Source organism: Manacus candei, unplaced genomic scaffold (assembly GCF_025592945.1).
Source record: "Manacus candei isolate 608988 ecotype Guabito, Panama unplaced genomic scaffold, ASM2559294v1 h1tg000028l, whole genome shotgun sequence".
In the NCBI taxonomy this organism is placed as follows: domain Eukaryota; kingdom Metazoa; phylum Chordata; class Aves; order Passeriformes; family Pipridae; genus Manacus; species Manacus candei.
In genome coordinates, this window is record NW_026138076.1 from 21,783,907 (window position 1) to 21,801,282 (window position 17,376).

A 17,376-nucleotide genomic window follows, 5' to 3' on the forward strand; every position below is an offset into this window, starting at 1 on the left:
TGTTCACTATTGTCTATTCACTTCTTGCAGGTGTAACTTTTATAAAGCTGTTTTTTTAGAACACTGATTATAGGGAAAATACCTAAATATTTAACAGAAAAGCAATGAAAACCATCTAGCAGTTTTTTTGTTGATCTGCCCTCAAAGTCTCATAGGTACATTTATGCCATACAGCAAAGGAACCAGGGAAGTGACTCTTCTTGTTGACAATACTGTGACGTTGGTGCAAATGATATTTCACAAATGCATCCCGTGGTATCCAAATGAGACGCCACATTTCAGGTAATCCTGTTTCATCATGCAGATCAAAGACATCTGTAAAGCTGTATTTATTCAGAAAGAACAAGAAGGAGATCATATTTCATCAGCTGACCAAAAAGCGGTCAATCATGTAAATTCAGGTTTAAATGATTAATGGGTATAGCCAACAATTTCCCACACTTTCAGAGTTTTATACTTTCAAAGGATTGTCACAGAACTATGAAACACACTATAAAGAAGAATTCAGCTCTGAAACCAAGAGAAAAAAAACAGCATCTGAAACACTCACTTTTTTGCATTTAACTAGCTACTACACAGGAGCTACTATAGTTTTATGCATGAAATGCCAGACACTGAGCAATAATTTCTTTCATTCTGACAGGTAATTAAATCCACTGGTTTTGTACAACTTCCTTCTTGGGCCTGGAACATCTTACATGAATTCAAAGTGTGGTAGACATTGTCTGCATTTCAGATTGTTCCTCTAATTCGTATGTCAGTAAGTCAAACAGACTCCTTCTACTTATGTCTGTAATTGTGCCAGCAAAAAAATTGATTTATCTGCTGTTTTGTTTCATGCAAAGATTATCATCTCTACACCAAAAAAATCAAAATGTTACATTTCCAAAGTAGAGATGCTGCTCCCTGTTTTTCACCCTGCAGCTAAAGGTACGCATGGAAATAAATACATACAAATTTTCTCTCCAAAATGAACTTGCAAGTTAATCCAGGAAATTCTGCCTATGTTCTATAAACATTGAGGATGCTCCTCAAATATTTTTTCAAACAAAGCTTTAGAAAGATATCCCACACACATTAAATAGTAGTCTTCAATTGCAACCAGCCCTGTACTAAGAGTACACCAGTGGTACATAAAGCATATGAGAACAGAGTCACAGTTTAATGCTTCAGAAAAACCACACATACAGTATTAGAGATAACATTCCTGGTTTCATACATATTGTTCTCAGCTTCAAAGCATGCTGGAAGAGCCAACTAGAGCAGCATACTATGCCTCACTCAATTTATTCCACCATTCCCTCCCCCATACATTTTCCCTGTTCTGTTAGGTTAGGAATACTCTTACACATATTTTCAGTAAGAACATTCACCACAATTTTCCACAGTGTCTAGTACATGGCACATCTTACCGAATACAAGCATTGGACCACCTGGTAGCAATGGTCTAGGCAGGATCTAATGGTTTAGAGCAACAGTTCTACTTATCTACACAGAATGTCAGCAACTGCACAATGAACGTTCTTGTGTCTGAGGTAGCTGAATAAAAATGTTTCTCTAAAGAAAGGCTCAATAAATAGGACTTTGAGCACTGAAACAGTAATTGAACATGAGATAATTAGGTATGTTTTATTACTGAGAAACAGGGTAAGCACTTTGTCCACTGTTACCCAGGAAAGGTAAGAGCCAGTTCAAAACTCAGCTTCCACTGCCTTAACTCTAAGGCCACCTTCCATATGCTGGTCGGGTCTCTAGAATAAGAGCAGATTCTGACCCTGCATTGCCAGATGTACTCTTAGTCACAAAATTATTTCTCAATATTTTTGAAAGCTAGCAGATTGGCGTGAAGATACTGATGTAAGCTATTATACAGCACTGCACAGAAACAAAGAAGTGGAGTTTCATTCTTAGGAGTCTGTTTGCCTGTTGCAGAAGGATTTTATGTGGTCATCTTTCATTAAGTGTGAAGACAGTCATGCACCTAACACAATAAATAACTGTAAATTTGTTCACTTAAATTGAAGATACTATTGCTTGGTTTATGCAGACTTATGCTTACATCAAATTACCACTTCCGATATTTGATAGGAAATTAATAAGATCATGGAAGGGCAGGAAAAAAAAGAAAATTTAAAGGAGTGATGACGGCTACAGTAGGCTAAAAAAAATTAAGTATTTAATAATCACATGTGAAATGCTGAACATTTTTCAGACCCAAAGAACTGTTGAGGCTTGTAGGATTAACACGATTTCTTGTCTGGCTGAAGTGGAATGCATAGTGGCTATAAGTGAAATGCCGCTCTTAGCTACCCTTATACGTATACCCTCCTTTGACCAGAAATAGATTTTTTTCAAATAGCATTCTGCCGTTATTTTGCCTACATGAGGAGGGGAACCCATTACAGAATGGCCAGACATAATCTTCCAGTGAAATAATATCTTGAACTTAGAAGAAAGGAGAGTAAAGAATTAAAAGTAAAGCAAAAGATGCAAAGTTATAAGGATAAAATTGCATTTATGCAATTTGAATTTTACATATAAGTGAATTGAATTTAATGTGATTGTGGTGAGTTAGTGGCAAGCTCATGGCTGACAACACACCTTTCAGATGAATCTCTTATATTTCTCAAAACTGTAATACTTAAAAAAAGTAAGAAGATTAAAAGTATTTGAGACCAAGTACTCTAGTTTACAGAAAACAACATTCAATTATGAAACCCTAATAACTTGCAAATCAATAAAAAGTAAAAAGAAACCTCCATCCAGGATGTATAGTCTTGTTCATACTGAAAACACAGAAGTGACAACAGTGGAACTTGGAGGTTTACCTTCAAAACTGGCAGACATCTTGCTGGAGTTATGAAAGTTAGAAAGTTATTATTATCCACTGTGACATACGTTGCAATCAACGCACTTTTTATATGCCTGATTACATGATGGCTATAGATGACAGTTATCTATGTTATAGTAGCTGAATAGATAAACCTTTGCATCTGCAATGTGCGATAAACTAGACCAGATTAAATGCAAAATGAAACCCTATATAACCAATGCAAAACTATTTCATTCTTACATGGATACTATTCTCTTATCGTCTCTCCCTTCCTTTTCCTTACTTCCCGTTTACTTCCAAGCTAGAGTCAGTAAATATAAACTTGTTGACCAGAAGATAAAATGCCTGATTCATTCAGGTCATGTCAGCAACTTAGTAACTGACACCAAGCAAGAAAGCTGTCAGCAGTTTTGTCAGTGCCTTGCATTATGTGTGACAGCAGTGAAATTTATTTAGTGACGCTCAGCCTGCAGAGATCGGTATCATTCTGCAGAGTGCCATAGGATGCAGAGAACAAGCACCTCAGTAGGTTTTCAATACTAGTGGCAGGTCTTGAAAGCTATTTACAGATAGCAAAATCAACATTTATAACGTTATTTTCTCAGACTACTGGTCTGGACTGAAACTGGAAGCTTTCTGAATTAATTTCCCACATTAACTAGCAAAACAATACTGATTAGACCTTCTGATTCATAATGTAATATTATAAAGGACATTTTTCACAGTTACTGCTGAAACGGTTTGATCTCTATGTAACAGTTGTCATATTTACAAGTAACTGTACTTTTCTGCAGCATGCTATGCCCTTATATCCTACCTCAGAGGTAAGTACAATAACAGATATAGCAGAAAGCTACCCATTAAAAGACGAAAAATAAGATTTAATACTTTGGACTCCCACATAACATCTGTAGTATTGTAGGACAGATTTAGAGTGTACTGTGTGAAAGGGTCTAGTTGAAAAAGCAGATAAGAGGAAGGAAAGGGTGGGGAAGGAAAACTGCCTGTCTTTGGAGCCTCAGTTTTCCCAAAACTTAGGCCACCATTTCCTCAGCATCCTTTACACAGCACTCCTTTACTGAAATTTCATGCCATAGCAAAATCTGACTGATTTACTTGGTTCATGCAATTAGATACCTGTCATTAGAGTTAACTGGTGCATTACTGTGCATTTTATAACCTACAAGCAATCTTCCTTAGAGAAGGGTTACATTCACTTCCTAAGCCAAACCTGAGGACTAGTCATCACCTTTCCCTAAATAATAATGACTATTTTGTGCTATCTGTTCAGATACCAGTTAAAGTGCCTTTACACACCATCACTAGCTGCCAGACACAGCACCGCTCTCACTTCAGCCTTAGTTTCAGCCTTAGCAGCCAAGTTTATATCCATGTTTGACGGGTGCCAATATGGTACGATCCAAGAGCACGCATATACCTCCGCTCTGTGCTTTGGTGACTATCTGCATAGTTATGACTGGTGCCTGATCCATGATTTCAAGATTCTTTTCAAACTTCCAAGATTCTTCCCCCTACCAACACACACTGGCCTACCAGCTATGCCTCAAAGCATACCATGTGTATTTTTCACAACCATTATGTAAACTGAAATATGAAACAGTTCCAAGAACAGTTTTAAGTGGAAAATCAAAAATTCCATAGGAATCCAGCAGGTTAAGGATTAACACACAAGACTGCTACTCCTTTTTGCAATGTTCACATATGCTTGTTGTGGCCCCTGTAAGTCCTGTAATTCATTGAGCCTTATTTCCAGCCCTTTTCCATCATGACTCTTCCTGTTTGAAAAACTGGCTAAGGAGAGGTCATCTATTTTACATATGAGCAGTGTAATGCAGATTACACCAGCATTACAGTCAGAAAAAACAGGTAACCAGTCACTATGTTTGAGAAGAATGACAAATAACTGTATACTTTCAGAAACTCTATCAAAGCTGGCCTAAAGATATCTCAAAGAACAGAATATTCTGGTATTTATATGAAGACACAGGGATATTCCCACCTCTGCTTCACTTGATCTGTAAAGCACTGAGGGGCTCTGGAATTTATCAAAGACTTCAGGCATAAAATTAGTCTTTTAAGACTGGGCACCATAAAGGCCATGCTTTCTTTTATTTTTGTAGAAAAACTGTACTGCTTTATTCACAGTACAATTAGGATTGTCTAGTATAAAACAAATTCAGTTGGTTTCTAAATATTTCATAAGCATTAACACGGTAAAACTGAACATTGACACAACACATTAACATACCAGAGGCAGGAATGTCAAGGTGCCATAGCATACATTTTGACCTCTGATTAATTCTCACAGCAGTTATCCAGAAATAATAATAACTTTCCCACGTGCCTTGTGCACTTCAAAGTTACAAAAATCTGCAAAAAATTTTTAAACATTTACATTGTAGTTCATTTGAGGCAGAAATTAACTAACAGTAATTCATAAACTCTGGTTAATGTTTGGGCGTCTTTTTTTAGTGTTTAGCTTTTTTTTTTTTAAAGTTAAGAACAAAGTTCACGTGTGGTCTGTAAATAAGAGAGAGACGTAATGTTAAGCAAGAAACTAGTTCGAATGGGTGCACACAGCTACATAACTGGTTATTCTCTTTTTTTACAGTTTCCCTTAGCTAAATTTATTATCCTAATACTTAAAGATAGCAAAAAGCTCATAACTATTGTTTATAGGGTTATAGAACCCCACTTATGTATTGTTTCCAGATAAATTACAGTGTATGCAGAATTACTGTAGGAATTGTAGGAATTGCCTTTCATTATTGCTTCATCTTCCAACCAGGGGTAAGAATAAACAGTGTTTTTCACTGCTGTAACTTTTGATCTGTATTCTCTGTTTGAAACACCATGGACTTGTTTACACATTTCAAAAGTATCCATATAAAATAACATTCATCATCTAATACTTTCATTTGAGGGAGATTTGGATGGAAGTTATATATCACGTTATGCATCAGTTTATGGGAGAAATGTTATAATTGAGAAGAAATAACTGAGAGCATGAGGGAAAAAACAAGATTTTATTAAGAAGAGTATTTCAGAATAAAAAACATGCGTAAAAAGAAAAAGGATTATTACAATCTCATCTTTCAGATTAGGGATATACTGTATGGAGATAGTCACAATAGTTTAAGAAAGGGTTTAGTAATATAAATTTTTCAATCCCCTTAAGAGCAATTCAAAATGCTAATTGAGAGCAAGCAATTAAACTGTATTCAATAAAAAGAGGTCGTAGTCCTTCCTTTTTACTTTGGAAATTTTCCGTAAAGTTTTTGGAATGGAACATATTTATGGTGATTTATGACAGGGAGATCTTCCTTATCTTCTCACTCTCTCTCAAATCAGGTCACCAACTACCCTGTAATGTCCAAAAGAATTCCTGAGATGTATTTGCTCTCATTTAAGAGAGGCATGTTTGTATTCTATGAAAAATATTCAAAGAAGCCATTTCTCCTTTTATTCAAAGGAACACTAAAAACTATTTGCTTTAACCCTGACCTTATCATTAAATGCTATGACCCCAACTCTTAGCCTCTAGGCAATTAAAAAAATAAATTGTTTGAGTACATCCAGCCAATAATTTCCATGTTAAAAAAAAGTCTAAGTTGGAGCCATGTGGTCTCAATCAGGCAGTAAAAACTCTCAGTATTTTCTTAAATGCACAACTGCAGTATGCCCATAACCTCTCTTTTAAATCATCTTAACCAGATCTGAATCACTCTCACCACAAATGATTCGGTGGCCCTGGAATGTGCTGGGGTAGACAGAGTTGCTCTGCAATGAACATTGAGACATTCCCCACTTCCCTAGTGTTAAGAGAATAGTCTGCAGGAAAAAAAAAAAAGTTTTCTAAAAGGTTAAAGCCAAGACAAAAAGTGACATCATAGTTCAATCATTCAAGAAAAAGAGAACAAAAATGCATCTACTGCCTAATAAATCACTGTTGTGTGCCACAAACCACAGTGAATCAACACAGCCAAAGAACAGCTTTTCTTGCTGAAGCAGAGATACCACAAGCAGCTGGCAAATGCCTGTGTAATTGTACTCACAGAGAGCCACTAAATCCATTAAGCTAGCCAGAGCAGAAGTAGTCAATCAATTAAAAAAGCTGAATATACATGATTTCAGTAACAATCTGTGCATCCTCTTACATTGCATTACAGTATTTCTTACCACGGGCTATCACAATTTTTTGCACAGTTTAGTATGTATATGGTACTTTGTTAAAAGCTTATAGGCAGATCGCTTAGGATGAAAAATTTTTTTGAGGTCCCTGCATTACCTGAATATATGCTGCTGGCTACTCCCCTCATCCACTTGAGCAAGTGGAAACAACAGACGCAAAAACACCTTCGCTTTCTCAGCACATCTCAGAAGGAGTTCCAAAATATTACTTATATATAAAGTTATAACAGAGGAAAGGGAATGTAGGTCCTTGGGGGCTCCTAAAAGTCAAGTTTAAGCAGCAAATGAGCAAGCTTTCCTTAAATAACTGTAAGATTCTTAAATGCCACTTCCTCTTTAAAAGTCTGTCTGGAGCCTGAAAGATTTCTTTCAGTCTTAATCACCTCAAAAAACAATTTAAACATGTGGCCAAAGTGATGTGCATTTAAAACAGGAATAGACCAGAGCCAAGACATTTGGATCCAGTTATTAACCTTATACTTCGTGGATGTTGGAATCCAGGGATTTTGGTACAGGCCCATCTCTGAACTCAACACTCATTGCCAAACCTCACAGTCAATAGAAAATACGCTTTAACATATCAAAGTAGGAAAAACAGCATAAAGATGTCAGATTTTTCCACCACATCAATGAGAAAAAATGTCATTATAGCACCCATGTAAATTGTGAAACTGAAAGCAGCTGCTGAGGCAACCTGACATGGTGCCATTGGCAGAGGGGGGTCCAACTCAGAAAAACACGATTCCATTTTTAGCTCTGAAAAAGAATCTTTGCTACTTCTAGTGTGTGATTCCTGTTCAGTGAATAACTTGCCATAAATAGAGCGAGTATCTGCTATAGAAAGAAATGCCTTAGTGCATGGTAAGAAAAATGTGTACTAAACGTCCCCAACATCCTAACTTATTGCACACTATGCTGCTGAGTACTGTTTCTCAGTCATTCCATAGCAATGTAATTTAGCGGAACATTTTTAACAACTACCACACCAAGTAGAGTATTCTTCCAAATGAAGGGTGAAAGTCAGAATGAAAGAGCTTTGGTTTCGAGTTTCTGAGTTAGAAAAAACAAACATACAGATCTCAAACAAACAGTTAATTGACTGTGACTGCTATACTTTGCACAATCACCCATTTGCTCAGTCAGCATATTTTTCACGTGACTAGGTTCACCTTCACAAGTTCCTAATCACTAGCAGTTAGTAAGTGGGTAGGAGGAAGGGACCATTCACCTTGTCAAAAAAAAAATAAAAAATGAATAACTACTTGAAGTAAATGATGGAGGCAGAATTAAAGGAAGGGGAAAGGAAATTTTTTCCTTTTCAGATCTATTGTCCCAGTAAGGTTTGCTTGTGTGCTTGTTTTTGTTTTTAAAGTACATAAGTACGTTCAATCAGCTGGTCTTTCCCCCTTTATCAAATTTATTATGCAGTTGAACTTTTAGATTTCAAGGGTTTCTTATTTATTACTTTATTAAGATAACCCACCTAGCAAGACATAATAGCATGCTGATAGCAGGGCTTATCAGTAGCTTTGAAATAAATTGGTCCCTGTAGTGAACTTCCTTTGACAGCTAGATGGCATTTCTGAAAGCAAGTTGTTTGAATTAACCTACCTCCCTTCTGATCATTATAAAACTTTTCCTAAAGACAATACAGGGAGGTGAAAAAAAAGGTCTTTGTAACAGCAATACATTTTGTTAATAAACTTAAAAGGCAGCAGTCTTAACACTTTCAGAAAGCAAGAACAGCTAAATAATTTTGCTTATTGAAAGAAAACCAAGTTTCTTTTTGTAATTCCTGTTGTCTCTCAGAGTCATTTATCCAAGCCTACACTCTTTTACACTAGCTACATTAGCTTTCAATTGCATGCCCTAAAACAGTAAACTCTCAAAGTTTTTTCTTTTTAAAAAGAGATTCACTTTGCTCTCAACACCGGGGAGAGGAAGGGGGAGGGGGATGTGCTCTGAATGAATGCCAATCATTTAAAACAAGTTTATTTTGGGTGCCTATAAACTAACTGATCTTAAGAAGCATCTCATCCCTTTTCACTCCACCATCCTCTTGAACTTTAGTTCTACTCATATCCTTTGTGATGGAAAATCTTTACTTCCCAAGTTCAAAAATGAGTTACTCTGCTAGTTAAAGTTACTCTATACTATACATGGTTCAAAACAAAACAGGTTTGCAGAAAAAACAATAACAAAGCCATTTGGAAAGCTTTCCAAAATTGTACAGACACATAGGAATTTTGCTAAAATAGATACATTCTGATAGAGCTTTTTGGAAAGGGAGAAATGAGGAACATTTTACTGCTAGGCTCTGTTCCAAGACCACTGTAATAGCACACACTGTATGATTCACTCATGTACTTTTTTCCCCTCCTCTATTGTAGTAAGCTAAAGCACCTTATAGTTTCTTGCATCTTTATACATATTTAATGCTGGCACTTACCGTTGTGGAACAGAGGGACCCCCACCCCCCGCAAACAGGCTGATAGCTGATGGTCTCTGGGTCCTTTATTTCTTGACCAGCCCCAGCTGGTCTTAGCTTTGCTGCTCTAAATTCAGTCTAGTTCGCAGAGGAGCACAGAAAAATTTAATAGACAGCTGAACTGCCAAATTCCAACCACCACGATCGGCAATGAAGACGTTCTCCCTAGTTCTGACTGATTCCAAAGAACAAAGCCTGCTGGCAACGAGGAAGCGGAGTTTAAGTCCTCTGGCTTCAGTCCAACTGTTGCTCTTGCTTTTGCTGCAGAGTACGTGAGAGTGTTTGCATGAGCTTGTAATGCATGTAAGAGATGGGGGCTGGGGAAAAAGAGGGTGTGTGTAAGAGGAGGAATGCTAGTCATATCCAAAAATAACATGAAGGAAGTCATGTAGTAAGCCGTCTCCCCTCATTCTCTCTCCTCTTATCGCATGTACTGAGAGTGTCTCTGCCCTAAGATTTTGATCTCAAGAGTAGGTAGGGAAAAAATTCCATTGTGACTTGCAACTCATATGATTGCGCTATTAAATTGTAACTGGGGAGCTCTACACTTACAAGAACACGTCACGAAACACATGATTTAGTAGCGATCTACTTCATAATACTGCAGCCAGCATGCATTTCACAGTGTGTGCGTTTGTTTGCAAACTGGAGAGAAAAAACAGAAACTACTAATGAAGTTTACTACATGCCATAATAAAGTGTCACATTTGCCTGTCCAGAAGTTCCTAAATTTCAGTCCTAAGTATTTCCAGATACTGCTTAGTGTTGATTTTCAAAATAGCAAATGTTGCAAGTTTACAATATAATCCAGAAATGGGGATATAAAAATCTTTATATAGTTTAACTGTGCCGTGATTCTTCAGAAATTTTTAAAAACTGATTCCACATACTGAACAGTATTCTCTGTCAAAATGAAAATCAACACCTATAAACACAGCACAAAGAAGAAAACCCCACATAAAAAATAAAAGAAATTAAATTCCTTCCTGGATAATCAGAAAGCTATAATGTAAAAATTGTGAATTTTCTTTTTCTGTTAAAAGCCTTAGAATATTGATTTTAATCATTGTGAGCTTTTAAAAAAATCTTTAAAATTGTCATTAATAAATAAGCAACAAATTTAAGGAAAATAATAATTCACTAATGATACCCCAAATATTTTTTTTTAGTACTTGTATTTAATCAAGACTCCATCAAATCAATTTGAGGACCTCTAAAACCACTTATAAGCCCAGAAACAGTCTCTATGATCAGCTAATGTTACGGAGAATCTTTACTTTTTTAGTAGGGCTTCAGTCTCATGGAACTGCCTTCAAAACATTACAAGATAACATAATACAAGTTATGCTTTTATCATGCTACTCTCTGTGAAGAGTTTAATTAAGATTTAATTTAAACATAACAATATAAAGAAAGGTCAAAGCAATTTTGGATTCCATTTAATCTCATGCAGAATAGCTTAGCCCATGATTTTGAGGTATCTGATATGGTGCTGGGTATTTTAGAACAAAACTGGTCAAATTCCACTATGAATGGTTTTGAAATACAAATCTACACAATCGAAATAAAAGTGGGAAAGAAGGAAGAAACTAGTTAGAAAATAGACTCCAGTGTGCAGGTTTCAACAATGACACCATGAACCAGCCTCCTGTTTACACAAGACTTTGTTCCTCGAAGAGGGAGACAGTATAGTTCAGGCCTATGATTTCCATATCCAGCATCTGTACTTCTGGATCTACCTTTTTTTTATTCTTTAGTAAAAATAATGAAGCTTTGGATAGGAGCTTAAGTTTAATAGAACAGATATAATACATTTTCCTTCATTCCTATTACATTAAAGAAATTACAGCGTTTTTCCAAAACTAGTAGCAAAATAATTTAACGATAAATTTTAAAACTACAAATACACTCTATGTTGAAGGTAAATCTCAGAAGCCCATAGAAACCATCTGGAATGTAAGGAAGTTATGATGATTTAAGTTTGCCTTCCTGCATATTCACTAGAGACTGAATTTCAATATATTATAAGGCTATAAAAGTTACAGTAAATCCAAGTTCTTTATCAGGATGTTCACCGAGTCCTACTGCAATGTACTCTTCTGTGGGTACTTGGTAGCATTACAAAGTTTGGCTTCCTTTGCTGTGCTGAAGTTTGCCAGCCAAAATTTAACCTGAAAAATTTCACATGCAAGTAAAGTCCAAGAACAGATAAGATTACCTGAGAGCCTTTAGTCCACACCTTATCCTATCTTGCACATCAGGTGCATTAAATTTGCTGACTTGGCTAACTATAGTTCTAACCTGAAAAACAAACGCTTTGAATGGATAACAATAAGCCCACGTCTAGTTCCCTATGCAATTGAGTCTCCAGATGAGAGAGGTTAGTCCAAAACCCAATTTAGTCTAGACACTTGAATTTGTTTTGCTGTTATGGAAAAGTAGAGGCCTGACGGAATATGAATTCAGTAAAGTTATAAAACATAAAGACAAAAAAAGGAAGCAAACAAAAACGTTATGGGGAGCTGTCACCTCTTTTCCTGTCTGAGCATTGTTATCATAACCAGACCCAAAACTGCAATGCTGTTTTCAGGAGAATTTGAAATCCAGACAATTAAAAATTCCAACCTTATATGACAAATTAACATTGAGTGTTTCAGTAGCTGATGCTCCACAATATTAATCCATCAAATGAATCATTACTAGCCTAGACACTACATTCTCGTTATTCTCTGTTGTCTACATAGATGGAACACATGCAACACAAAGAAAAAAAATACACAAAACCCCTGGAATTACTTGTTATTGTGTAACTAGTGAACTAAAAGATTGAATTTTTCAGGGGCCTCAGTTGCATAAACAATTACTACACTAATAGTGTTGTCATTTACCTCAAATATAAAGAAACTCTACAGCATTTAGGAAACTCACAATTGTATATTTGCTAATTTGCAGCTGATCTGCTCCAAGTAATATGTCTTATTTTCTGCCTACGAACAGTTCAGTTGCAAGTTTCAAATGAACATCAATCAAAATTCAGCTTGTTTTCCAACGATTTTCATTTCTAAATAAGGAAGGAAGAAAAAGAAAATATATACATTACCCTATATACATAATTATAAAGAAAATATAATAAAGAAAATATATATATTACAAATTCTTTCATTGAAATATCATCCCTATTACATACAGAAATGACACAGTTTGTGTTCATAATGCTTTGACTGTTAAGATATAGCCATCATAAATTGATTGATGGATATAGTAATTTCTGAAGCATTAGATAATACATCAGAAATTAGAATGAGCAAAAAATAAAACAGATTTTAAAGAGTCCTTAAGGGTGATCACAGTGTTCTAAACAATGTCAGAGCTACTGCTAGTAGCTTCTAAAAGTCAAGATTTTCTCATATTACTATATTGTAAGGTCCATTCAGAGAGGTTATGGTGGACCCTCCTGGACTACTTGCATCAAAAAGCCATTATATTTCATTTTTTCAGTCTTCTAAGAATAATAGCATAATACAATAATAACAATGTATTAAGAGGAAAAAGCCAAATTTTACTCTCTTCTTTTGAGCCTTTACTGGACAAAAGCTCTGGTAAACTGGGCCATTTAACAATTTCAGTGTCTTGTATTTTGTACACAGTAATGTGTTTCCAATATAGCCAAAGTAAATTTGGCATTCAGCAATAAAGGTCACAGTGTTTGGATGTAGGGAATACTTGCAAGACAAGGGCTATAATCTAATAAAAGAAACAAAACTGGTGACAAATGCAAAAAGGTAGAAGACTGAGGTCAGACAGTCTGTATTTTCCTAATTTAAATATTTTCCTTTTGGTATCTACATACCTAAATTGTTTAAATGATGACTCATGCCAAATTTATCTTTGATTATGAAACATTTAAAGGTTTTGCTTTTTCTATCCATACAGCCTTTCCATGGTTTCTGCGACTACTGACCCAAAGCATGATTGTTCCCCATCTCCTTTGCTCTCTCCTAAAGATCTGTGTTCTTTTAAAAAGTGAAAGTATTTCTGTGGCATAGGGTTAGAGAGGAACTTTTACTCTGTAAAGATAATGCGCAAAGTATTTGCATGTTCTGAAGTTATTTAATATTGGAATTTCATTCTCTGAAGGGCCTAAAGAGCATTGAGACATTTTTGAAAGCGAGATTTACTGTATAGTTTCAAATCCTTTTTTTTTGTCACAGAGGTATAGTGTAAGTCAATATTTATTTAAGAGAAATAGAACTACCCTCCTTCCCCACATTTTTTGATTAAACTTTTACAGAAAATATTATCTAAATAAGAGGAAAATGAAGTTTTCATAATGCTTTCTTTACACAAAAGCTTTCTTATTTTAAAGACAAGAGAATATACATAATTCTGTCTTTGGGTTCTCCAGTGTTTCTATTTACAAACATTGTTAATTCACTTATATATATGCAGTAGAGATGCAGAACAAGGTATTAGAAACAACTGCATAAGCTGTGTATAAAAAGGGATGTATTCAGATATCTCAGAATAATTGATGATATTTCTTCCAGACAATTCAAGGTCAGAATCAATATCATGCCTAAACTGAAGTTTCAAAGAAATCAAAAGCTTTTTAAAGTCAATAACTGGTAAAATGAATGGTACCTACAAGCTACAGCCTCCAACAAAATGCTATCAAGATTAGTATCTATATCATACTGGCAGTGTACGTACAGACGAGTTTGGTTTTCCAAGTGTTTTATAGTTGAATCATAACAAACTGATAGAAATACATATTTGTTACAATTATACTAATAAAAATCCTACTCATCTCTACTTAGGCCTGAGAGTCAGTCAAACCACATGAATGATATTTCAGAGCAAGAGAAGAATGTAGAAACCTTGTAGAGTATACATCTGTCATTCAAATAGCAACAGGAATTCCCCAGAGACCAAAAAGCCCAAGAACAGTCTTATTAACCATTACTTGCCAAATCAGCTACATCTGATTTCAATGGAATTTTTTTTACATTGAGGGGAAACACATGCAGGCATCCCAAGCCCAAACAAGTCAAATGGCTGAAGTATTTATTCAGAAACTTAAAGAATCAGCTACTTCTTTTGTTTATTTATTGAATCCATTGTAATCTCAGGTTAAGTATATAATAATCAGTGCTGAAATAGATTCCATTTTAATTACTGAGTGATTAAATGTAAAAGCACCTTAAAAGGGTGCATGAACTGTGATAATTGCAGGGTGGAGATGAAGGAACCAAACATTTCTAAAACTCAACTCATCTACTTATTTAATACATGCATTGTCCATATGATTCATACACTGAGGATATTCTGCCTGAGGTTATAGCTCGTGGGAATTATTCTTCTAATTGCTATTGAATATGAGAATCTTATGCTTTCTCTGATGCATCTATTTATCTGCAGTTTTAGTTCACCTTCATTCTCATATTGAGAGAAAATACAAACCTAGAGTGTAGAAATGGGTAACAGTTCTCCATTATATTCTGTCAGAAAGTAAAAATCCAAGTACATCTTTCTTGATAAGGCATATATGCTCATTCAGAATCATAGATCTTCAGAAATAAATGAATACTTTAAAAGACATTAGAGAGAATTACACTCCTCCTCTCATAAAAAATTATAAATCCAATATAGAGTTAGAAAACGATACCAGCTTTGATTGCAAATAATGAGCTACACCTAAAAATTGTTTCAACTCTTGTGATGCCTGCTTGGCTGGTGCTAAAGAAAAAAACCTTAGGAGCAGTAAATTAGGGGTGAATAAGGAAAGGGTTTAATTGTGCCAAGGCAATAGATGCTACAAGACATGCGCGCAGCTGTGCCCGAGATGTTACATTTTATAATATTATCTGTCCAATCCCGTGTGTGTCCACCCCATAGCCTTTGCTCTGGACCACCCCGGGTCCACCCCGTGAGAATTGGGTCTGGGGGCTTTTTGGGACCACCTCTTCCCCATCTTCATAATCTTCAGAGCACAAAGGGTACATAGTCACCTAATTCCTGACTCCGTTTCGTTATTCAGGCCTTGATATGGCTGTTCTCTAAACAGCCTAGGCCTTGCCTTGACAAGAGACTAAACATTGCCACTGAATTCAGGGGTAGATTTGATATAGGGAGCATAGAATGGGGTAAGAGGGTTAAGGAATGTGTAAACCACTGGTATTACAGGGAAAGGGAGTGAGGATTGCTGCTTTTAGAGTCTACTTCTACTACTTATAAAACTCATAAAGCCTAAACAATTAGAAAAATAAATACTAATAGGGGCTTAAGGCATCACTTGTAATATAATTTTCAGTGTGAACGTTCACAAGTTCTGCTTCTATTCTGTCTCCTTTTTTCCCCATGATTTTATTTCCTGCCATTATCTCATACTATTTACTACAGAAAATCTATGAAGGACATCAGAAAAAAAATATTGCTTGAACACAATACAGAATATCCATGGTCACATTACTAAAGGAACTGGAACCACAGGCATTTAGCAGTCTGTCTTTCCAAGATGACAAGGCAAAAGGTTGGGACAACAGACCAGATTCCAATACCAACACAATTCTTGTGTTCTGTAAAAGCCGAGCAGCTGTTATTAGTTCTTAAAACAAGGCTTCCAGCATTACCAGTACATCCTTCTCTATGCCAACTGGTGTCAGCAGATGATGCTGCTGCCATCGGACCACCAAATCTATTTTATCAGAGAAACAAGAAGTCAAAGGCAGAAGATTATAAAATTTTTCTTTGAGTTTAAACTTAGAGGAGGTGGTTTCCTTGATTTAAAAAAAAGATCACTAAATCTTCTACAATATACTCCTTCTTTTTTTCCTTACTTCTGTTGCAGTTCTAAAAATCTTTTAAGAACAAAGACTGTGAAGGAGAATTATTTATATTAGTTCTTAGCTTAGTTCATGTTTGTTTCTTTTTCTTTTTTTTTTTTTTTTTTTAATATAAGCAATGCCAAAATTCTTGTGTTATGATCTAGTAACTATCAGGAGTTTAATAATAAAATGTAGCAATATAGCAAGAGGTCTGTGGGGTCCAAACCCTTCCACCCACCACATCTCATATTCCAAAGGTGGGGTGGTTTTTTTGTTGTTTTATTTTTAAAACCACGGTTCTTTCCAAAAGTATAGTAATCATTTTATCCCATTCTAGATGAGCCTTCAAAGAATACATTTCTGCACCCTCTATTAGTGAAAGGAGTATTAAATGAAGTAATCCAGAAACTGCTGCATTTCCATTTAAATAGAAGTATATTTAACATTGACACAAAGAGCATGTTGTAAAAAATAGAACTAAATAAAGTGTAGCTAAAGGAGGGAAGGAAACCCCCTATTTTTTCTCATGTCCTAAAGGTTCAGTTCTTGAACTGTGATGAACTGTTTTAACTGACAGCAAGGCAACCCTGAAATTCATATAACAGCTATTAAAAAGTAAGTTGCATTATTTACAGCAAACCCATGCAAAACTACAACCATTCTGCCCTTCTCACTATACAATAAATTCTTCTATTCTCAGCAAACAGCACATTGAGAATCAACAGCCACAAAGCTTTTAAATGGGAAGAACAACCTCCTTTTAATGAAACAGTGATTAGTTTAAGCCAAGTGAAAAATGCTTCATTTTTTTCAAGATGTGTTTACTAAGCAGTAGAAGTATGCAAAAGAGTTGATGGTCAGCCAGCATTTATAAATTCTCATAACAAAAGCAGATAAATTGAAGAAACAAACCCTTCTATTGGGTTCTGTTGTCAAATTAATCAGTACACAAGAAGTTCTTTCACTCATAATACCAAGACTTTGCTTTCAAAAGCCCCTTATGATTCTTTGGTTTACTA

The 17,376-nt window shown here is 35.5% G+C and overlaps 1 protein-coding gene across 7 annotated transcripts in view; it reads right to left on the reverse strand.

The window, feature by feature from the left end:
* PALLD (palladin, cytoskeletal associated protein) overlaps positions 1–17,376 on the reverse strand; it is a 201,944-nt gene that overhangs the window by 138,565 nt on the left and 46,003 nt on the right. The window contains exon 1 of one of the 7 annotated variants that reach the window (XM_051790149.1): positions 9,495–10,030. The exons of the other annotated variants lie outside the window; for them this stretch is intronic. The gene's annotated coding sequence lies outside the window, so the exon portion shown is untranslated. Of the gene's footprint in view, positions 1–9,494; positions 10,031–17,376 lie in introns of those variants that run through there. 7 annotated transcript variants of the gene reach the window in all.